Source organism: Cupressus sempervirens, chromosome 4 (genome assembly GCF_028749045.1).
Source record: "Cupressus sempervirens isolate cs-2001-9-10 chromosome 4, ASM2874904v1, whole genome shotgun sequence".
Lineage (NCBI taxonomy): Eukaryota > Viridiplantae > Streptophyta > Pinopsida > Cupressales > Cupressaceae > Cupressus > Cupressus sempervirens.
The window spans coordinates 785,349,308-785,374,517 of record NC_143121.1 but is presented as its reverse complement, the minus strand read 5'-3'; positions in this window follow the sequence as shown (position 1 = coordinate 785,374,517).

Genomic DNA, 25,210 nt, shown 5'->3' with positions numbered 1-25,210 from the left:
ATCCTTAAGAAAAGTAGGCCATTAGTAGCCAGTTGTCAAGATTTAATAGGCTATCCTCTTTGTAGTAAAGTGTCCTCCACATGGCTCATCATGGAATGCCCAAAGGATGTCATTAGTTTTATCTTCTTCAATACATCTTCTTGTATAAAACATAAAGCCTAAGATCCAAGAGAAGTTAGAACTCTTCCCAACTAAAAAATCATGCTATTTAGGAGAAAACTGGGATGGTGTCCTTCCTGTAGCAAGGTAGTGTTCCAAGTTTACACACCATGGGTTAAAAGAATCAATAGAAAACAAGTGCTCATCAGGAAAACTATTATTAGTTGCTATAGGATCATCTCATAGTTACAATTGTGACAAGAAATCCGCCACTACAATAGCCTTGCCTAATTTTTCTATGATCTTTACATCAATCTCCTACATGAGAAGTAACTAGCATGCTATTCTATCACTAATGGTAGGTTTGTTCATTAATTATTTGATAGCTAAATGATTAGTATACACAAATACTTCATAGCTTGTAATGTAGTGCCTAAATTTTTTTAGTACATAAACAACTGCTAACAAATATTTTTTAGTAACATTATAATTCAATTTTTCTACTTGCAAATTATTACCAATATAGTAAATTGCATGTTCAATAATAAATTCCTTTTGTCTAAGAAATACTATAATAGCATAATTAGATGCATTTGTGTGGATATGGAATGGAAGCTTCCAATCAGGTCCTCTAAGAATAGGTGTTGTTGTTAGAACATCCTTCAACTTCTAGAATGATGCTTCACATTCTTCTATCCATGCAAATTTAGCTTTTTTCTTCAACAAATTGTATAATCTTGCTACAGGTTGGCTAAAATCTTTTATGGATCTTCTATAGTAACCAACATGGCCAAGGAATCTTTTGACATCATTCTTCTTAGATGGTGTAGGAACTATGTTTATAACTATAATTTTTGTAGGATCAACCTAAATTTCAAAAGATGAAATATAATGTCTGAAGACTACTCCTTCCTCCATCATCATGTAGCACTTTTCACTATGAAGAGAGAAATTATAATCATGACATCTCTTAAGAACCTTTTCTAAGTTAGCTTGTGCTTCTTCAAATGTTTCTCCATGAGTTGTAAAGTCATCCATATAGATTTCAATACAATCAACAATAATGTTAGATAAAATTCCCAACACTATTCTCTAGAAAGTAGCAGCGACATTACATAATCCAAATGGAAAGACTAAATAAGAAAAGGTTCCCAAAGGATAGGTAAACATTATTTTTTCCCAATCTTCTGGTGATATTTGTATCTAATTATACCCCCCATATTCATCTAGAAATGAGAAGTACTTTTTACCCACTAGATTATCAAGCACTTGGTTAATGAAAGGTAGTGGATAGTGATCCTTTTTAGTAGCTTTGTTAAGTTTTCTACAGTCAACATAGACTCTCCACTTGCCTCCTTTCTTAAATGACAAGAGGAGAAACCCATTGACTATTAGAGATAGGATAAATAAAACCTATACTAAGAAGCTTTTGCAACTCAGTTTTGACTATGTCTCTCAAAGCATGGTTTATTCTTCTTTGAGCTTGCCTTACTGGCTTGTATTCTGGGCTTATATATATTGTGAGTATAGAGTTTAGGATTTACCCTTGTCATGTTAGTGTAATCCCTTGCAAAGGCTTGCTAGCTATCTTGTAAAAGCTTGAGAAGACTAGATATTTGAGACTCGGTGAGGTTTTTATTAACATTTAGCTCCTTTCCTAGAGGAATTTCAACTCGCTCTAATTTTTCTAACATTAACACTTATGCTATGGATGAAGACTTTATCTCATAATTTAGAAAAGTGTGAAGGTAATCAATTGCTGCAGGAAACTAAGATGTAGTTTGTTTGGGTAGTATTGTTTGAAGAGAACAATTTGGATCATCACAAGATGACTCCTTAGAACCATACTGGTTGGCAAGGATTGTTGCAAGAATTTCATCTTCTTCTTGGGATACAATGAACGAATTTCTCTCAATGACCATGAATTTTTCACAGAGCTTACTTCAAGAGCAACATCTCCTAAGTCAAGCCAGACAACTCTATCAAGTTCACTTTGGGGTTTTGCTAGAGAATATAAAGTTAACTTCTTGGCATGTATTCCATCTAATATGGTAATCTTTCCTAAATGACATGCAATACAAGCATTGGTCATGGTTAACCAAATCCTTCCTAGGATTAATGGGTAATCTCCAAGAGTGACTTTGGTTGACAGGACTATAAAATCTAAAGGGTACTCTAATGAGTCCAAAGTAACAACAATATCCTCAACCATACCATCATGCTTGATCATGGAATTCTTAGCTAACTGTAATATTGTTAGTGTGTCTTGCAAACCAATGATACTAAGCTTCAACAAAACTTCTCAATTCATAACAATAATTGATGCTCCCAAGTCAGTTAAAACATTCTGAATTTTGATACCATTACTGAAGATGGTAGCAACTAGAATTCTTGGGTTTGAATACTTAGGCATGACAACTTTACTTAGCATGAGATTAGAGAGCTGGCCTAAGTCATGGATAGTATTAGGGTCATGGATAGTATTAGGATAGTATCATGGCTACTTGATACAGGCTTCTTTAATTGCTTTGGTATAGACTAGAAATTTTTAAGTGCATCTAATAAGGGAATTTGCACTATTATTTGTTTGAGTTGATCGATCAAATCAATGCCAACAAGATCTTCTTTTGGAGGAACAACTTGAGAAAATATCTATGGATAAGGAGGATTCTTAGGCACTAATGTAGTTTGAGCAATGGGTAGAACATTAATAGGTTGGCTCATGGGTATATCCTCAATATCCACAACTTTGATTATTATTGACTCTTTGGGTGTAGGTAGTCTAGTTGCTGATCTAAGATGGATATCATTTATATGCAAGGAATAATCTTGTTTCTTATTATTAGTATTTGGAGTTGGCTAAGCTATAAGTTGAGTTGGTTTTTGAGGAGTGCTATTTTCTATAGGAAGTGGTGGCATAATAGCTTGCTGGTAAGGTGGAGGCATTAGTGCTAGTTGTTGATTAGGTTGATTAGGTCCCCACTAAGGTTGTAGTTACCAGTTACCCTAAGGTGGCCATTGGTTATTCTACTATGGCTACTGATATGAGTTATATTATTGTTGGTATGGGTTAAATAATGGTTTCTACCAATGGCTTATTTATAGTATGGTTGTTGATTGGACCAACTATGATTCCAATTCTAACCTTGAGGAGTAGAATTTTGGGGGTTTTGGTTTGGCCAATAGCTACTATCATTATTACAACCAAAATTATTTAGTGGGTATAAAGGTATACCTTGTCTCTAAGACCATGGACACATTTGAGAAACATAGGAAACATCTCCATTCTCCTCATCTATCGCTTTGAACCCAATGGGCATTGAGTTAACATCCATAGATGCAACTGTCTTATATTTATAGTTTCTTTTCCTCTCTCTACAATGAGAATAGAGTTTAGCAAGCACAACATTTGACTCTTCCTTCTTCCTCCTTGCTTGTATAGTTTCTAACTGAGTGGCAACATCATTAATGATGTCCTTCTTGAAATTAGATAGTAGATTAGAAAACTCCATTTTAGATACTCCAAAACCACCATTGGACTTATGTGGTAGGTTTCTAAGTCCCCTACCCTCCTTCAAAGTGGCCCTTGAGTAATTTTTGCATGTAGTCTTTATGTCAACCCATGTTTTTTGTGTGATATCACCTCTTGCCTCAGGTCTAGAGCCTCAATACTTCCATCGTTCACACCTTTTAAGAAAAGGTACTTCTAAGATGCCTCATTTAGCTAGTGTTGAGGATCATGCTATAGATTAAACATAAATCTAGATACATAATCCTTTAGTGTTTTATCCTCCTTTTGAGACATTTCAAAAATGTCATCACCTTTCAAATCCTGACCTCTACAATACTCTTTGTACTTTGTAAGAAACATTGTACACATGGCATCCCAATCTGCTACAACATTAGCATCCAACCCTCTAAAGCATTTCAAAGCAGCTTCTTTTAGAGTTGATGGATACAATGTTAGCTTGTCAGCATTAGTGGTATAGTCATAACTCTAACAAAGAAAATCAAATTCAAAGAGAAAGGTCTTAGGGTCTTTTGATAGGAAGCCATAAAATTTGGGAAGTGCAGCAGTAGGTATATTTTTCAAATTCTAGTTACCTTGCTATTGAGGTATAGGAAAAAAAAAGGGAGTTTAAGTAGCCATTGTGGGAGGAGGACCTTGTGGTGGTAGCTGATATACAATAAGAGCAAGCAGATTATCTTGATATTTAGGTTTAGCAAATAGCTCATTAAAATGGAGTGATTCTTCAAATGATGAAGAGGATATGTTTTCCTAAGCATCAACAAACGGATTTTCAAGGGGTTCTTCTTTTTTGTTCTAACTTTTTGGTTCTTCAAATTGAGGATTAAATAAATCAAATCATTCTCCTTGATATTTATAGGGAAGAAATCTCCTAAGGTGATCTCTTCTTCTATGCATAAAAATGCTTCCTAAAGTACAAAATTAAAACTAAGACTTCAATGGTAAAGATAAGTTTAAATTAACACCATCCCCAGTAATGATGCCAACAATGCTTTCTCAAAAAATGGTATTAGAAACCCAAAGCAATAGACTACTTAATTTAGGATTGGAGAACCCAAATGATTCCTAATGCAATATTTAGTCTCATTTAATTATCGACCAAGGACATAAGTTTGGAATGGATTTTGCAAAGTATATGCCTCAAACCTCCTCTTCTAAGCTTACTTAAGGGATTCAAATGCTTATACTTCAAGAAAACTAAACTAAAAATAATAAGAAAATGTATTCTAATCAAAGTAGAAAATTAGAGTTAGGAACTATTCCAACTCTACACTAGTAAAGCAACTCACTCATCAAGTGGGCCCCTCTTGAATGATTGAATAGAAAGTACAATCAATATGAAAGTTAAAAACTTGAATTAAATAGTCTATTCATCCATAAAAATGATTACACTTGATTTGAAACAATATGCAAGAGTTCTATATAAAAAACTAGTTTGTTTGGCTGACTCGTAAGAGTCATGACAATCGATTATTTAAAAGAAAACTACTACTAACTTCCTAAACCTATGATCACTTCATGATGAGGATTGATTGCAACTGATATAGTTCAGAATAGAAACATTATTGACCATGAACAATCCCAAAATATAGTGCACACTAAATTTTCATGTTGCATTCAATAGAAAGCATTGAATTGCTTTGTGACGATTCTATAATCATGGTTGGATTTGATAACTCTCGTGCTAGTATGTTGGTTCTTGAGTATCTATGTTCAACTCTTGCAAGATATTTAATGCACACACTTCCAACCATATACATATATATCCAGATCATCAATATTAGGAAAAGGTTTTAGTCCTAATTATCACTCTTGCAAACCTACAGCTATAGGAGGTGACTACCCAAAGCATAGCTTAGGATAGAAAACACCCATTAAAATGTATAACTATTATATTCACCATTCTTGACCATGCAATTAAGAAGACATTATGTCTTTAGAGATATCCACATTCTATCTTATGTTCACACACACACACACACACACACACACACACACACACACACACACACACACACACACATACACACACACACACACACACAGATATATATATATATATATATATATATAAAATCATATGCATAGAAACCATAAGTTCATAAGCTTAAAAAAAATAAATGTATATCTATGTACAATCAAATGTTTTAGAAAGAGGATAAAAAGTGGTGAGAAAGATGGCTAATTTATGAGACCATCAATCTTCTTTTTTGAAATATTGGTTCTCTATCAAGGCTTTACAAAGTGTATTCCCTCTTACAACTTTCATTGGCTTAATCTCTATACCATATTCTTCAACTTTAGCTATCCACACTCCTCTATTGTTGTAACCAACTATTAGAAATATTCAAGACTGTGCTAGGTTACTAAGAGGGGAGGGGTGAATCAATAACCTCAAAAACTTTAGTAAATTTAGATCTTAATTGAAACAATCCAATAACCATTTAATTCATTGAATCAGATCTAACTACATGCATGAGAAACTAAAAACATAAAACATTCATGGCACATGAACTCAATAATTTGGTGACCTAGAAACCTTACAAATAGAAAGTAAAACTAGGGTGGGGATGATACCCAAAAAACTTCAATACTACAGCATAATGTTGGCCTGTTAAAGCTTACAATGATAACTTCTAATGATCTACCCTATTAGGAGCAATTAGGACTACCAGGTCCACCTTGTTATAGGTTTTACAAACATTCAATGAAGTATGCACTTGGTGAGGAGATTTAATAAAAGACTGTTAAGTCTACCTTGTTAGAGGATTTGGATTGGTTCACCTATTAGAATGAAATAGTAGATCTCTAACTTAAAATTGATTTTCTAATAGAATTTTTTTGAAGTACTAATCACCTTTATGTGATAGATATGACTCTCTACTCCTTTGCTGATGTGGCCTTCCAATATACTTTTTTTGTTGATTCACATTCACATTCCTTTTATCATTTCATGCTTTCTTTCTTTTTGTCTCTCACACTTTGATACATTGATATGATACAATACATTACATATATATATATATATATATATATATATATATATATATATCAATCCAATTTACAAAATTACAAAGTCGGCCAATATACAAGTTAACACCAATATTACAAAGCTAGCTCAAGTAAAGACACACGGGTTCTAAAGACTGACTTGGTGAAGTTCTGATACATGGAATCCACTTTCACTACTTAGCATCACCATGCATTCAATAGAAGTAGAAGCTTGGTCCATACTAATCATCTCAAAGTGGTCTCAAACTTAGTCTAGACTAGTGACTCAGTAGCTTCTATGTAGCTTGGTAGAAATTGAATTACTCATTTACCATGACTACACTCGATAAAAATTAATCATCACATAGCTTAGTTAACACTAACTTCACTTCACATGAACTGCTAGTTTAGTTGAAACTGTGAAGCTTGGTGACCACTGAACTGCTCAGGTTGAACTGTTGAACTTTACACTGCATAATTTTGCTCAGTTTGAATTGTTGCACTTCACACTAACTGAATTCACTCAGTAACCACTGCAATGCTTGGTAGGAACTATAAAGCTTGATGGCTACTAAATTTTATGGCAAAGACTATAGACTGTTCAATGATATTGATAGCCATACAGAATTTGAATAAGTGTTGTCACTAATAATAAACTTGACTTAATGTTAACAATCCCCCCCTTTGGCATTACTGACAAAAACACTTATCTGCCAAAACTTATATACATTATAGTATGATTCTAGCTCAATTTGGTAAATTGTTTTTGAGATTTTTCAAAACATTTCTTTGTAAGTATATACAATATACTATATCTGCAAATTATATACTTTCCTTTCCTTTGCATGATTCTCCCCCATACAATATACATACTAAGTGTCTCTCCCCATATATACATACTATCTCTCCCCATTTTTGACAATAATGCAAAAGATTTTATTCAAAACTTATTTACACAAAGACACAAATATACGAAAGAAAATTAGAATGTACCTTAAATATGAGTGCTAAAGTCTTATCCCAATTTTCTTGCAAAACTTTGCACATATGTAGAGCAATTTGGACTTCTATAGAGAGTTCTATCATGTGATCTACAATGGAGAAGTCATTTTCATGGATCAATGTTTTTAAGTAAATAATGTGCTTCTACATTTTATCCATGATGGGAAGGATCTTATTTTGAATATCTATTAGTGAGGATTGGATCCTTGCTTTTTCTCTCAACAACTCTACCTGAATATCTAACTAGAATTCAATTTTCATATGATGTGCAGAGCTTGAACTAGGGTCAAGTTGCAACTATTGTGCACTAGCCTTTAGATCTTCATCAATATTTGTTAGTTTTCTCTTTATTTACTTTGTGAACTCAATAACATTACATAATTTTTCAAAAAGTGATGTTACATTTGTGTAAGAGTTTTGAAGATTGTTCAAAATTGAGGAAAGTTCTACTTGTTGAATTACAATTTTTTGACCAATGTGCTCAAGCACTTTGTTATCAAATATCTTCTCTACTTTCTCAATCAATTTGTCTTAACCACTTGAGTCCTCATTAAACTTTTGGACTGCCTCTTCCAATTGAAACAAATTTTTTTGAGAAGTATCAACTTCAACACCTATGACCTTAGTCAAAGTACTCTTAGAATATTCTATGACTTTATATTCTCTGTCTCTTTCCTCTCTCAATTTCTTCTACTTTGCCTTCTTTTGAAGGAGTTGAATAGCTTTTTGCATTTGATCTATAGTGACATTATCAAAATCCCATTTTGGAATCTCAATCTCCTCATCTAGGTCAATATCCTCTTCTATCTCCTTTCCACTCAAAAATCTTGTACTTGGTTGACCCTTAGGTTCAACTTCCTTTGTACTTAATGCTTTAGAATTTGGAATGGAAATAATAGTAGAGATAGTAGGACTAGTTGTGAAAATTGATATAGTACCAATAGATGGAATACTGATTGGTATACTTACTAAATCAAAAACTAAAGTACTTAGGGCCCATTTGGTTCATGGATACCAACAGGAATTAGAATTGTGAATTCTAAAAACACTGTAATTCACTGTTTGGGTTGATGAAATGAGAATTGAAATATGAGAAAATTAGAAATATGTATCCTCATTTATCCCCCAATTTGAGGATTTGATCTTCCTTCCAAATAGTTGGTATTTCTCAAATACCTATTTTAATTCCAATTTTGGGAAAAACAAGCATTGCAAATTAATGGAAAGGAAAAAAAATTGTGTCCATCGACCTAGTTTTTTTTGGAACTTAGCTTTTATTTGCCAAAATATCATGCAAGGGGCATGGCAATCTACACATTTGATGACACAATGATCCACCCTCTATATCAATCAACTTAGACAAGGCAAATAGTAGAAGGAAAGCATTAAGCTTGTAAAGGGTTGACATTCAAGGGTTTAGTTAAATCCTATTTAGTGGACATTTCCCTCTTTGGCATGGATTTGGAGTAGGTTGTTTCAAGTGGCTTGAAAGACTCACTTACACGCACAACATTGTCTACTCACTCACCTCTCTCGAGCATGATCTCATAGCAGAGATTCAAGCGAAGTTTCCAAGTGCCCACATACCTTCTAGTTATGCAACCACATTGTCTAAACATTATTTGAAATTTCAACTTCTTCCTCATAGGTGTATGACATTCACTTTTTCTATGATGGTACATATGTGATATATAACAAAAAATGAAGCTCTACCATTCCAAATGACCATTCTCAACGATAGTCTTCAAACTAGATAAAACATATTTATATCTTTGTTTCATTTTTGAAGTTCATTTTTTTGCACATCCTTCATAAGATTCAACTATTATGCAATGCCATATTTTTGGTTTGAACCAAATAGGTCTAGAATAATAAATTCTAAATATTAAATATTTTTTGATTTGAACCAAACAGTCTCAAATGAAATCCCCAAATTTGTAATCTGGATTTCAAGTTCCAGAATCCCAAATTTAGGATTCTGAATGCCAATTCACAAATCATATTCTAGTAGCCAAATAGGCCCTTATAGAAGTATCCAAATCTATAGAAGACAAAATTGTAGAATCCAAACTTGTAGAACTTGAAACTATACTTACTGCTAAAGAACACAAAATTGTAAAATATACTATACTCATTACTGATGATGTTGACTCAGGAGCTGAAGAAGAGAGAGGTTGCAACTTGGTAGATGGAGTGGTAGACACTTCTATTAGTGATGTGTTGATCTATGAGGGAGCAAAGAGTGATTGGACATTTTATGTATTTATTGTGGTTATAATAAAACTTTATGATGTTGTCTCTAAACTTGATGTAGTTGCTGATTTGCTTGGAGAGTGAGGAAGTGAGGCAATGACTACAGCTACTATCTTCATAGGATCAATCTCCTCATCATATTCTTTATCTTCTTCAATAGCTTCTTCTTCTTTATCTTCTTCAACTTCTTCATTGTCAAAATGTATTGGCTCAGAGTATGTTTCTACTTCCTCATCATCACTATCATCATCCTTGACTTCTACTAGGAAGTCACTTTATTTATGCAAGTCATAAACATTCTTCCACTTCCCTATGCCATTAACTACATGCTCTATATCCTTTAACAAAATTAAACAAGTATTAAATCTAAGAATCATCTTGTCTTCATTTTTCTTCATAGACTCTTTTAGCTCAATATTTATGATGCTCGATAACAACTGCCTTAGGGTTTGTTCATATATATCTTTTTTGGTCTATGCAACTGAGTTCCATCTTGGCTTTAATTTCTCTAATATCTCATTAGAGATTTGGGAGGCTATTTGATTATGGGAATACTTCCATTTGCCAATCTTGGTTAGCACCGATTCTTCAACCTATTTCTTTTCAGCCTCTATCCTAGTCTCATACTTTAATGATTTGAAGTTGGTTATGCCTATACCTTCTTCCAATTATTTTAGGTTTTGCTAGAAGGTGGGAGGAGGCTTTCTAAACCAAACTTCACTACCTTTCTTCCTAGATGTCCTGGTAAGCACTGTAGTTGATAGCTTGGGTGGCTTGGTGATGATCACCTTGCCCTTCTTCTTCACTGGCTCTTCTTCCTTTTTTGACTCTTATTCATCCTCTACATCATATCCATATTCTCCCTTACCCTCAATCAACATAAGAGGTGTGTTGGTTTTGAGTGTTGCTATTCTCCTCTTGCCTTTGTTAACCACTTGTGGAAGCTTTATTTCAAGCTCTATTCTTGCCTTGGCCTCATCACATGTTCCAAATTGTGGTGCTTTTGGATCAATAGGTTCATTTATCAAGGCTTCAATTATGTCCTTTTCTTCATCAATGTTCACCTCATTGGGAAGAAGTTTTACTCATACACTTATGGGTTTCACTGCCTGAATGTAGTCTTTGTCACTATCTACCATGAAACAAACATCATCTTTTTAATCTTCAATAAATTTCCTTGGAATCTTGAATCAGTTATTCATTTCTCTTTGAAGATGTCAAAGTAATTATCCTTTATTCTAACAAAATTCTCACCCATTTCTATAATACACTCATTAATCTGATACAAAATTGGCACATCCTTTCTCCATTTGATTGTACCTTTAGAAGGGAAAAATGTTGGAACATAGAAAAATAGACATGTCAACAATGAACTAAATTTGCAAGGGTTGTTCTTGGATGTCCTTATACTTTCCATATTTTTGTTAAACTGTTTCAACAATAAGTCTACAAGATCATATGATAGATTGTTCTTCACAACCTTGAATGCCAAGCCTACTACTTCACATGCCACACTATTTACATGACTAGAACTGTAGATCTTGTGAGCTATCACATGTATGCCAAATTTTAGTTCTACATCAGTTACACCACTGATCTTCATACCTCTATCATCCCATTTGGCTAGGGTTTTCTTCTCTAACTCCACCCAACCAAGGGTTTTAGTAATTCTGGCTTTGGAGGGCATGGGAAGGCCAGTGATACAATGAATCATCCTCTTAGTGATCAAAACTAGTTTCTCAAGCCATAATTGACCATTGTGAACTCAACTTAGGATGTATTTGATCCATTTGATTTGGAAACTTTGGGGCAGGTGGGGAATGTGGGTTAAACCCTTATCCTCCAAGTGCTTATGTTTGGGTTTAAGAACACCATTCACACACAATTCACCTAGGGCATCATCCATCTCTAGGGTTCAAATTTATTGAACTGCATAATTAAAATGAGTTCAAATATCATTAATGAGTAGTACCTTAGGATGGGTCTATGATTGTGCTCCATTTGGATCTAGGGTTTCAACAGTTATTGGCTCAAGTTTGAATTCTAGTAGTTTCCATTCGACTCCTTGGACCATCATTTTTTACCATTTATTTTCCTTGATGCTACTACATGATGCTGCCATGGCTGCTTGGTAGGTTATGGAAAATTTTGAAAAAATTTTACTACAAATTCCACTTGAAGTCACTTGATCACTCTACAATTTGATTGATCACAATAAACTTAAAATTCTTAGTGAAAAATGAATTCTATTTCCTACCTTTTGATAAAACTTCACTATTAATGCTTAGTATGTAGGTAGCTATGATAATATCATTATGAGTGATAAGCTATCATCCACTATCTATTTAGATCACTTAGTGAATGCTTCATAACTTGATAACCAAACATGTGTGACTAGTTACTTTTGACCTTACTCCATAGACTCCATGATCCAACCTTACTCAGTAGAGAAAGTAACTTGATGATAACTGATATTGATCTTCTATAATCCCTTTTTATCTTGAATACTAATTTGGATCTTTTCTTCCTTTCAAATTTGGGACTATTTGGATGCGATCATGATAATGCGGTTCTAGTTCTTACTTAAGAATTTAGTTGGAAATGGTGGAGTGACCCACTTCTTGAGTTACATGACCATCCTTCCTTGGACTAGCTTCCACGGTGGATTCAAGAATCCATTATTGCCTCATTTTCTTTTTTATTTTTCTACTTTTTCTTTCTTTTCATCTTCAATTCTACCTATATTCATGCAATTCTTGGCTAGATGACCTAGTTCTGTACAAGTGAAACATCTTATAGTGGTATCTTTCTTCCTTGTGTGATGTTTAATATAGTTCAAGCTAATGTGTCCATACTCTCCACAATAATGAGATCTACACTAGGTGTTATAGTCCCAACCAAATATTACTTTCACAATTTACTCTGCTAGATTGAATGACTTGGTTCTATAGTCTAATTCCTTGTGACCTTGTTTCTTGCATTTGTGACACTTGCCTTCAAATTTTGGTTTCTCTTTACATTCATTAGCTTTGTGACCATGCTGATTGAAATTGTAACATTTACCATTGAATTTTTCTTTACCATTACTCCAACATTTGTTTGATGTATGACCTATCTTATCATAGTAATTAGAAGTAGGTCTTTGATTCCTTTGAGCATCTTGTTTGGAGGATTCACCTTCTTCTTTGTATCTAATTCCTACTTTACCTTTTTTTCTATAGAGATTCTACTCATTTAGTTGATTCAATTGATTCATGTCTACTTGGGATTTCATCATTCTCTCATTGATTTTCTTTTTAATGTTTAGGTCATTTTTCAATCTTTCACTAATTTTCTTTTCAGATCTCAACTCGCTTCTTGTTCTTTCATTGATTTGTCTTTATGAATTTAGATCATTTCTTAATCTTTCATTGATCTATCTTTGGCTCATAATTTCTTCATTTACATCAGAGATTTGATCTATAAGATCTACATGTTGAAGGGATTGGTTCTAGATCTCATTATTTCTTCCATCCATTTCTTCTTTCATCTTGTTCCTTTGTTCCAAGATTTCACATAACCTCACTAATTGAATTTCTTATTCTCTTTTGAGCTTTCTTATTTCTTCTTGTAGGGAACCATTCTTCTCTAAGAGTTCTTTGATTGCATCATTTGCTTCATCTGAACTACTTGAAAGGAAAAGGTCTTCAATCTTTTCTTCAATATATTGATGATCATTCATCTGATTTAAAGGTTCTTTCCTTCTTTTTCGGGATTGGGAAAGTTGCTCCTTGGCTTTCTTGAGTTGTACAATGGCCATTTCTAGATCTAGCTTTTTACTATCAATTTCCTTATCAAGTCTGAATATCTCCATTGTCCTTGATCTTTGCTCAATTTTTCAAGCTTTTTCCTAAGAACCAAAATGCTCTAATACCAATTGCTAGAAATATTCAAGAATATTTTAGGTTACTAAGAAGGGAGAGGTGAATTAGTAACCTCAAAAACTTAACTAAATTCAAATCTTAATTGCAATAATCCAATAAACATTTAATCCATTAGATCAGATCTAACTACATGCATGAGAAACTGAAATTGTAAGACATTCATAGCATATGAACACAATAATTTGGTGACCCATAAAGCTTCCAAATAGAAAGTAAAATTGGGGTGGGGATGATACCCACAAAACTTCAATATTGCAGCATAAAGTTGTCCTGTTAAGGCTTACAATGATCACTTCTGATGATCTGCACTATTAGGAGCAATTACGACTACCTAGGTCCACCTTTTTAGAGGTTTTACAAACATAAAATAAAGTAAGCACTCTGTAAAGAGATTTAATAAAATATTGTTAAGTCTACCTTGTTAGAGGATTTGGACTAGTTCACTTATTAGAATGAAATAGTAGATCTCTAACTTATAACTAATTTTCTCATAGAGATTCTCTGTCATCTTAATCACCTTTATGTGATAGATATGACTCTACTACTCTTTTGTTGATGTGGCCTTATAATATACTTTTGTTGTTAATTCACATTTGCATGCCTTTTATCATTTCATGCTTTCTTTATTTTTCTCTCACACACTTTCATACATGGATTTGATACAATACATTAAATATATATATACATATACATATATATATATATATATATATATATATGAATCCAATTAAAAATTTTATGAAGTTAACACCAATATTAAAAGGTTGGCTCAAGTGAAGACACTCAAGTTCTAAAGACTGACTTCACGAAGTTTTGATACACAGCATCCACTGTCACTACTTCACATCATCATGCATTTGGTAGAAGTAGAAGCTTGGTCCATACTAATCATCTCAAAGTAGTCTTGAACTCGATCTGAACTAGTGACTTGGTTGATACTGTGTAACTTGATAGAAACTAAATTACTCATTTAACATGACTGCACTCAATAAACACTAATCATCACATAGCTCTTTGTAAGATCCCTTACCATCAGATCTTTGTAAGATCTATGGTAGTCATCTTGTCACCATAAAACTTGCACCCTTTTTACTCCATACGACATAGAAACCAAGTATTACACCTAGGACCTAGTCAAATAAGCATCATTTGAATGTGTATTGTTGGTGCTATCAGATCTTCTTAGATCAACAATGGTTTCTATGTTGCTATCAAAAAATGCAAGGCTTTTACCAGTCATGACATGGTGACCTCTTGCAAAAGGAAAAAAAGGTAGGACCTATGTCTAAAAGATGGTGCTACAAATTTTTTCTTTAATGAATATACAATGTCAGCATGATAGATTGTTAGATATGTCTAGCATAGTAAAGGAAGTACTAGGGAAGGGACATCCCATTTTTTCTTTTCACAATGTTGGATCTCTGCAAAATCATGTTGGTTGCTATGTTGCCATTGAAACTTGTGAGAATTTCACCAGTAGTGATATGGTGACCTCCTAGGAAAGGGAAAACATGATGGGGCCAACACTAAAGATAGGTGGCATAAACTTTGTTTTTCATTAATAAGCTATGTCATCATTATGGGTAGTCAAAGCTATAGTAAATAAATTATCATAATGAGAACATGCTTATTTCATGAGGACAGATTTCTTTGAAGTATACGATGGTCTCTATGTCACAACTAGAAAATGTAAGGCCTTCATTAATAGCGACATGGGGTCTTCTTGTGAACTAAAATACGAGAAATAATTTCAAAAAATAGCAAAAAAGGTGTTGATATTTATAAATGACTATCCCAACATGTCAATGTGATCTGATGTCACATGCCATGTTGGTTCATACTTAGAAAAGGATACATGTTGATTGGAGCTGTTAGATCAAAGATGCATCAATGGTGGTTGCCATGTTGCTATAGAGACTTGCTCACTCTTTAGTGCATGTGACATGGTCACTAAAGGAAAATCAAAAGGACCTACCATAATTGCATTAAAATTCTTGTAAAATATGCATTGTCAGATTAAGATGAATGAATAATGGTCACTATGTTGCATGTAGAAATTGCTCAACATTTATGCATAGTGACATAGAAAGAGTGTGACATGTGTCCATGAGCACCAATGGATACAAAATAAGTTACCAGAAGTGGATGGAGAATCTTGCATTGAGAAACTTGATTGGATTGACTACTAACCTGGAAACTTGAAAATGAGTCACTCAAGATTTTATTGCTCGATCATTGGATTTTCTTAGAATCAATGGTGTATTTTCAAAATTAGAAGGTGGTGCCACCCTATTTCTCCTTGCAATTCATTTATGAAAATTGAAAGGTCCCCATGAAAACTAGAACAAAAGATATATTGCAAATATTTTTCCATTTCTTCCCTATGCAAATAAATTTCAAGATTTTAGAGGGCTAAGAGCCATTGAAGAACTTCACCTTGTGTAATTAAAGTGCAAAATAATTTCTAGTATCCATAGCATGTTGTAGAATTGTAGTGGAATATTAATAAATAGCCAAGTAAGTATCCCAATGCATTAGATAGTAAAGAATTTTGGTATTCTATGTCACTAGTAAACATGCCTCCAAAGAAAGTTTTCTTAGGAGATGTAGATTATACAAGAAGAAAAATACATGATGACCTTCTTAAATTATTGCTTGAGTCTACAAATGAGTTTTCCCAGATGAAAAAGATAATTTCTATAAAACCTAGGGTCAAGATTGTGGATGGCTAATATGATAGAGGGAATTGGGTTAGGAATGTTACTACTACTAAAACAATGCTCCATCTTTTTAAGAAGTGGTTCTCAGAAAGAAAATTGTTTGCTCCCTATGGAAACATTTGGAATTTTGATTTGGGAAAACTAGTGGTCCCTAGTGTTTTTATGGATTCTAACCTACTCATGGTCATTGCCCAAAATTATGACCCAATAGCTAGGATAGTGAGAAGAATGGATGGGGAATGCCTAATAGGAATAAATCTTGAAGAAATTCAAGAAGTTTTTGGTCTAGAACCATTTTTACATTATCATGTAACCATTGACCTACCAGGACTAGAGAAAGAATACTTATCTAAGAAGGATAAGATCAAGTAGGGTACAGTAAGGGCACACATAGGTTCAATTGGAAATTTGTTAGTGGTCACAAGAACTACTAAATAGACTTTTAAAAAGGACTTTTTTAATTCTAAGGACATAGAAATATATGACTCTATGTAGGGTTTTTGGTGAGGATGAGAAAAAATTTATGCCAATAAAATTTATGTATATGTTAGCTTAGATCTCTACTTTTGGTTTCAATATTATTTTTTATTTTGGATCTTATAATAGAGGAAATCCATATAGGGTTAGTTGGAATTTCAAAGAGCAAGGTGGAAAAAACTTTTGGCCATTATTCACTTTTAATGCACATGTTTCTATTTAAAGGGGTTACATTTTTTAAAAGGAGATGGTCCTGAACCAAAAGTATGAAGGAGAGGCTCTACCAGTCCAATTTTGGAGTGTAGACATGACCTGGGATGCAGAGGAGGTCTATTTTGTTAGGTTTGATAGGTACTTTGCATCTAGGTCAAGATGTCTCATATTAAGGTGTTGGGTGATGCAACGCGCTCCCCTACCCATAGGTGGTTAATTATGTGGTGTTCCATGTTCATTAACAGTCATGGCTTTTGGTGCAACGGTTTAATGGGCCCAAAAATTGGTATCAGAGCCTGGTTTTGGCTTGGTCATGGGTTCAAATCTCCCCGGTGCCTTCTCGACCCATGTAAGCACCTGGTATGTGCGTCGAGGGGGAGATTGTTGGGTGATGCAACACGCTCCCCTACCCACAGGTGGTTAATTATGTGGTGTTCCATGTTCATTAATAGTCATGGCTTTTGGTGCAACGGCAAATGGGCCCAACATAAGGGACAATCCCAGAATCCCTAAGGCATTGATGAATTTTATCAGGCCCATGGATAATCCTTTTGATTTGAAAGTATCACATAATTGCATAGATATCATACCATACCCTATTTCAACCATTTTTAGGTTTTATGTTTTCCAATGGACTTTCCATGTACTACCCTACTAGGTTCCTTTGAAGGTAGAGATAGATGAGATGTTGTGGCAGCTAAGAGGATTGGAGGAAACACAATTTGCTAGAAGAGGTAGAGGCTCAATTTTCCCCACTTGTACTGTGGCCCATCATTTCATAATCACAAAGGGTGGTTGGTTCTTCTTGTATAAATTCTTGGACCAGTACAAGATGGTTATGTCTCACCCCTATTTTTGTGACACCGAAGGATTTTTTGATGTGTTTAGAATAATGGTTAAGGTGTGTACAAAAGACCACCAATTCTATTTCCCTAAAGACATAATAAGGAATGAGTTCTCTCTGTAAGAGCAGGAGATCAAAAAGGAAAAATGGAGGGTTTATTCTAGAGTTTAAGAATTCATTCATTATTTTGATAATAATTATAAGCCTCTAGCTGATGCAAAAATAGAGGTAGACAAATTGAATAAAGTAATGACTACCTTTTTTGAAATCATGGAAATCATCAATGAAAAGAAATTATTCTTTATCAATTGTTTCTAGAAAAGGACAAAGAGGTCATGAGGAGGTTATCTTTTACTCCTACAGTAGGATTAGGGTAGTTGATTATTCAAAAGAAACCTAGCTATAATGTAATTTGGAATAAAAGGGCCACTTTAGATAAAGGAAAATAGATAATGGGATCAACTAGTGTTTTTCTTGAGGAAATACCTAATAAGCCCTTGCCTAAGAGGTAGAAAATCGCAAAGGAACAAACACCACAAATTAAGGAATATTCACCCACTTAGTCCCCATTACAAATGGGAGATGAACAACTCACTAGGGAGTAGGTGGAACAATTGGGATCCCAAGGGGGAGTGTTCATTACTCAAGTAAAGTTAGAAGAGAGAAATCCTTAGCAACCTCCAATGCCAAGCCTTGAATTAACAGTGACAAACTACAGAGGAAGAGAGTTGGATCCTTTAATGGAATAGGCCAGCCATGAATTCATCTCTAATGATAATTTTTTGAAATCTAGAGCCTTCTAACAATTTTCTTGGAGAAAAAACATGGGAATGTTTGAGGAAAGATGCAATAAGCTAAAAATAGAGCATCCAAAAATGGAGGCAAATGTGCAAAATCAAAAAAAAGGAAGAGATGATGAAAGAATTCAAGAGCTTGACCCCTAATGGAGGGAGACAAATGATAAAAGAATTCAATGTTTTGCTGCTACCCAATTAGAGTATTGCAGATGCTTTGGTTTTTAATTGTCCTATAGATAAAATGAGTATAGGGGATTAGGGGAAGAAAGAAATCAAAGGTGCCAAATCTAGTGAGGACCAAGCTATACTGGTCATTTAGTTAGTAACCAAAGGATCTAGGATTGAAACTTCCTAGGTTGATGATAGTAGGTTGATAGGCAACCTAATTGTGAAAAGAGTTGAAGAAACTATTAGTGTAGAAGTTTCACATTTGGGTGTTGGATCAGCCCACTTTACCTTATCCACAACTCAAAGAGATGAAAGGGAAAGGTTGGAATGACAAGAAAAATATGAGAAAGTTCTAGCTACATACAATAAAGAAGTTCAGAAAAGAATTGAAATTGAAAATAAAGTGATGGGATGATCCACAAGGCCAAGAATCACCTACTCTCATCCACCAATGGAGCCTTTTAAATCCACTCCCCTCATTGAGATTTTAGATACACCACAAAGGCCACAATATTATACTATAATAGATTTTGAAGAAGAAAAGAGTGAATTATGGGCATTACATGTGGAACTAAATGTATGATGTGAGGGCAAGCTAAGAAAAACCCTCATGTATTTAGTTGATAAAATTTATTGGCCCTCATTTTATGAGCAACTAATAAAGATAGTAAACATATGGGTTGAAATAAAGGCAAATGATGAAGCTTTGAAGCCAATCATCAACAAATAGAGTAAGAGAAGTAGAGAGGTTACTCTTTTATGTATTTATGTCATAAATTTATCACATGAACATATAGAAACAACTTATTATATTGCTAATAATCTTTGAGAATTTGATGATAAAAGAGTGGAGCTACAAAGGAGAATAGTCAGTTATTTGGAAATGTAGAAGAGTGTTAAATTTGATTTGTTCCCACATGCTTTAAATAAAAAGAATAAATTAAAAAATAAGAAGGAATGGGCCCAAGAATTAGATGACCTATTTCGTCTAAGGATGAATAGAGTCATAAATGAGAAAGGAAATTCATGTTAGGTAGCTACTACTGAAGAAATTGTAAAAGTCTAGCTATTCTTTGATTCTTCAAGACACAACTTTGTTGAAATTGACAAAATTGATGAATATGTGATTAAGAAACAACATGATATTCTACAATTTAATTGGCTAGATGACACACTTTTTGACAAGCGGATGGTAGATATCACTCATGGTGAATAGTTAGAAGATATTGAAACTAGTGATGATGAGGAAATGGAAAAATATGAGGTGTAGATAATTGACACATCAGCAAGAGATAAAAAAGAAGACAAGGATAGAGGTGAGAAACTAATTGTAGTAGCTAGAATAGAAATCTAGACTAATCACTTGGTAGAAGAGAAAATAGATAGAATTTTTTTCTTATTAGTCCATGATGATATAAATGGAGATCCTTTAGTTGAAGTGAGTTTTCAAGAATCAAAGCCAGAAACATCACTATCAATTCCATTAACCACATCTTCTAAGGAGCCACAACAATAATAATCATTAGCTTTTTCATCTACAAAAAAAATGCAACAAAAGGTGTAATAGAAAATGGTCTCACCAAAAGAATATTATGATGCAACATCTTGGGAGGGATATTTATTACTCCATTACAAGAAGACCAAGTTTATCATGACAAGAATGTTTCCTCAATGGGAGATGCATTACACAGATTTCATAGGTTAAGTGAATTATAGGATAGGATATGGGAATATCATGAAAGATCCTTTTGATCATAGGATAGAACCATATGGGGAGACTAACCTTATAGATCTTGATGATCTTGTTGATTCAAAAGTAACTTCTATAGACCCTAAATAAGTCTACTCTAAAATAGAACTCTTGAAGAAGTGGGTTGAAGAAGAGGATGCCAAACATGCTCATTTGGAAAAAGAAAGAGAAAAAGCCACAATGAATGCTCTTATTGAGAGAGATAATTTACTCAAATGAATGGTTGCCCTGAGGGATCAAAAGAAGAAGTTGGAGGAAAGAACTTCAGTCCTTCATGCTGATGTTTTTTGGGATATAGATAGTTAGAGATCTAAGGTTATAGAACAAGAAAATCTCATAAGCCAAAGATGAGAACGTATCATTTCTCAAGTCTAACCCTACAAGCTTGCCCAAGAAGACCCTATAGAACCTATTGTGAAACCCACAAATAAAGGAAAGGGTAAGGCTATAGAAATCTAGATAAATGAACCTTAAGCTATACCATGTAAAATTGTAAATCCTCCCATCTATAAATTAGATTTAGATTTGGAAAAGGCTAGAAAGGACCTCCTAGGAAAAAAAATGGTTTTAGGGGAAGTTTGCAACGATGACCTCCTATGCAAAAGAAAAACCTCACCATTGGATCTAGGTCAATGTTTCCATAAATTTTGATATAAAATATGCCCTAGTTTGACCATCATAATAGAAAATGAAAGTTTTTTTAGTTTCATCCCATGATGATATTCAAATTTAATCCCTTCAAAAATTTTGTCACTAAAAAGAAATTGTAGTGAAAATGGTAAAAAGGCTATCTTAGTAAAATGGCCATAACTTTCTCTCAAGATATTGGATTTCATATTTCTTATAGGCATTAGAAAGATAATTCAAAGCACTACAACTTGATGTAGGTTTCTTTGAATTTTTGGAGCTCAAAAGTCAAATGTTATTTACTTTGAGCATAGATTAGGGCATAACTTGGGCATACAAAGCTGGATTTTGGACTTTGACTAGTCAATAGAAAGCTCTTAGAGAGATCTAGACATTGGTTTAGATTTGGTGTAGGTTTGGCATGGTTTATTTGGTGATATATTAATCTAAATAGTTTATGGTATATTTTGACTATGGTAGCATTGTGAGTTTATGACATTGTATGTTCAGATATTTGAGATTTGATGTCATTGTATACTCAGTTCATATTTTAGATTGGTCTCATGATGATATGGTTATCAGTGTTTGGTTTTCATATGTATGATGACTTGTTGGATCTACAAGTTTTGTAGTGTTATAAGTGGTCTATACTTATAGGTTGCATTTATGCTTAGTTATGGGTTGTCTTTGACCATTCATCTTTCTTTACTGATGCATATTCAACTTGGTTGCTTGGATTTGGGTTGTCTATTCCCTAAATCACATGGTTTATTGATTTTTTATTCATGTAGAAGGGATTAGATGTTGTTACCAAGTACAACCTTGGTGGAGGATTGTGGTTCACTATTTTATGCTAACAGGTTGGACATATTGAGACTTAGATGTTTGATTCATGGATGTGATCATAGTTCCATGGATTTTGGCTTGGATTTATAACTTGGTTATGGTGGTATATCTTCTTGGTTGAGGATCATTGTTATTTGATTTCCTTCAAGGAGCTCATGATGTGCACTTTAAGTTCTTTGATGGCTTGATGTCTTGCTTGATTCTCATGGTTAGAGGATTTTAGTGGGAGCTTGTGATAGTGATGAGGTGACAGTGCAGGATTAGTTCCTAGTTTGGTTTCTATCTTCTTAGTTTGGAGATCTTGGTTTCATTTAGTACTAACACTTTGGTTGTGAGTGTATACCTAGAGGATCTTCATGTAGGAGATTGAATTTATAATGCCATAGGTGACTTGGTACCATAATTGAGTGTGAGTTACTTGACATTATTATATTTATTATGTTTGCAGATGTTGGAGGTTTGTCTTAGATCGTATTGTTATAGAAGCATCTTTGACATTCACATGGTGCACTTGTTATCTTCACAGTTTGTGAAGATGGTTTGATCTTAAGGAATCATGGAGTTCTTGGTTATTTTCATGGTGTGTGGAGATGGTTTTCTTCATATTGTGTGAAAATGGTTGCATCTTGAGGACCAATGGGGTTCTTGGTAAAGGTGTGGTTTATGCTTTCATTTGACTTGTTGTCCTTGATGTGATGATGGTATCATTTTTATCTCATGGTATACTCTTGATATTCATTTAGAGTTTTGAAATGTTAAGGTATGTTCATATGGATTATGTTATCTCTTTGGCTGAGATAGTTTAGATCATGTTGTTATATTTATGTTCTTGAGGCCATGGTTGGAACTTTAACATTGATCATAAGTTGGGTACTTCATGATATTTCTATGTTGCATTAGGATTTGGAATGAATTTATTAGTTATCATTACTAATGGATACTTAGAGATGGTGGTCATGCTGATTTCTCTTGGATTATAGAATTATTTGTTGGGACAATTGATGGTTTCAGCCGGAGAGTCTAAGTGGCATTCACCTGATATAGACTTGGGAGGAGATTTTTCTTAGATGAGTCTTGGTTGGAGACTTGTATATCTTGATGAGCATTCTAATTCCCCACTCTTGGTCTACTTAGTGGTTTTCTACTTGAGAGGTATAACCCATTATTTCTCTTAGGTTCATTATGTTTATGCTTGTCTTTCATGGATAAGGATCTTGAGCTATGATACATAAGTTAGTTTTGGAGGGTTAATTTGAAAGATGGTTTAGCATTGGTTATCTCAATTTTCATATGTTATTATGCTGGTTGAGTTTGGGAGATGGTTTTATTTTGGGCATATTCTTTGGATTAAGAATCATTTATGAGTTTGATCTTCTTGTGAGAGGCTTATATTCATGGTTAGTTGTATGGCATGGTCTGGGTGTTGTTCATTCTTCCTATTGGAGTTTTATAGAGGAGACCATACTTGCAGAGTTTACATCTAGAGATCATATTTGTTTGCATGGTTTCTCTTTGGTCTTCGTTATCTTCTTAGATGTTCGATTTTACTTACATTGGATTTGAGATTAGTTGGAGATTCTAATCACTAGTTTGTGCTCATGTATGTCATGTGAGAGATGGCATGATTATTCCTTTATCTTTTTCCTTTGTTTGTTGTGGAGAGCTTGGGAGACTATTTGAGGTTTTTTAAAGAGTTGTTATTGTAGGTTATTGGTTTATGTGTTTTGGATTTTCTTAACGCTACATGAATTCACTTCTTTGAGATTTTGTGAGTAGATTGGTTATAGATTTGACATTATCTTTTCTAGTGGAAGCTTCTTGGTATATATGAGGTAGGTATTTCTCTAGAAGCTTGTGATTTTAGGTTACAGATTGGATATGTTGATGATCTGAGATTCACTTGATATACCTTTGGATGTGTGGATAGTTGGACGGGTTTGGCACTTCTTGTGCATGCTATTTCAGGTACGAATATTTTGACAACTATGGATACATGTGATTACCTTTGGATCAAGTTTTTTATGCTTGGAATTTTAGTTGGTATAGGATTTTATGATCTTCTAATGCAACACGTTGGGTATCTTTCTCTTTGGATGACTTTTATGTATGTTCAGTGGTAGTGGCATAATAGGAGGTGAGGTTATTCATGTTTGAGATGTTGGATACTTTGATTTTGTTTCAAGTACAAGGATGTAGCACTTTGTATACTTGGACCCATGATGGTGGATGTATTAGGAGGGATTTTTCCCTTGTTTATTTATGTGGCTACAGATTGACCTTATATAATGTATACAACAAGTAGGAGATTGTTGAGATAATGGGTGTTCCACACATTGCATAATATTTTTATATTGTATTATTTTGTTCTATTATGCAATGTTACACCTAGATGGATGTGCAACATGTAAAGATTCTCATGGGATATACTTGATGAGTTGTATTATAATATTGTGATAATATTTCATTTAATTATTTAATATTGGGGAAAATAATTAAATTTCTAATATTAAATGTGGGGTCAATGGGTTAGGTAGCACATGGTATATGTAATACCACTTAGTGGTTTTGTGGGACTCGCTACTATATAAGTAGCCACAAGGGTAGTTGTTGGAATGAGAAGATAGAAGGAAAAAAAGCAAGAGTTTAATGGGACAAGTCTTGACAGGTTAGCCAACGAAACATTTGTGAAGGTTGGAAGCATGGCATGGGATGTGTGGATTCATGCTTCTTTACATAGATTGCTTGGTTGTAGCTATGGTTTTGAAGGTTTCCATGGTTTTATTGCAATGGTATTTTTCAAAATAATACATGGTGGGGGACGCTTTTGGAGGTTGGGTCTTTTCTTCAATAAGGGTTTTTGAGGGTATATCTTGTATTACATTTTTTGGGTATGTTGTCTATTCTCTTGCATGTGGATTTCAATTACATATTTATATCAGATCTATTATGGGTTATGTGAAAATGGTTATAT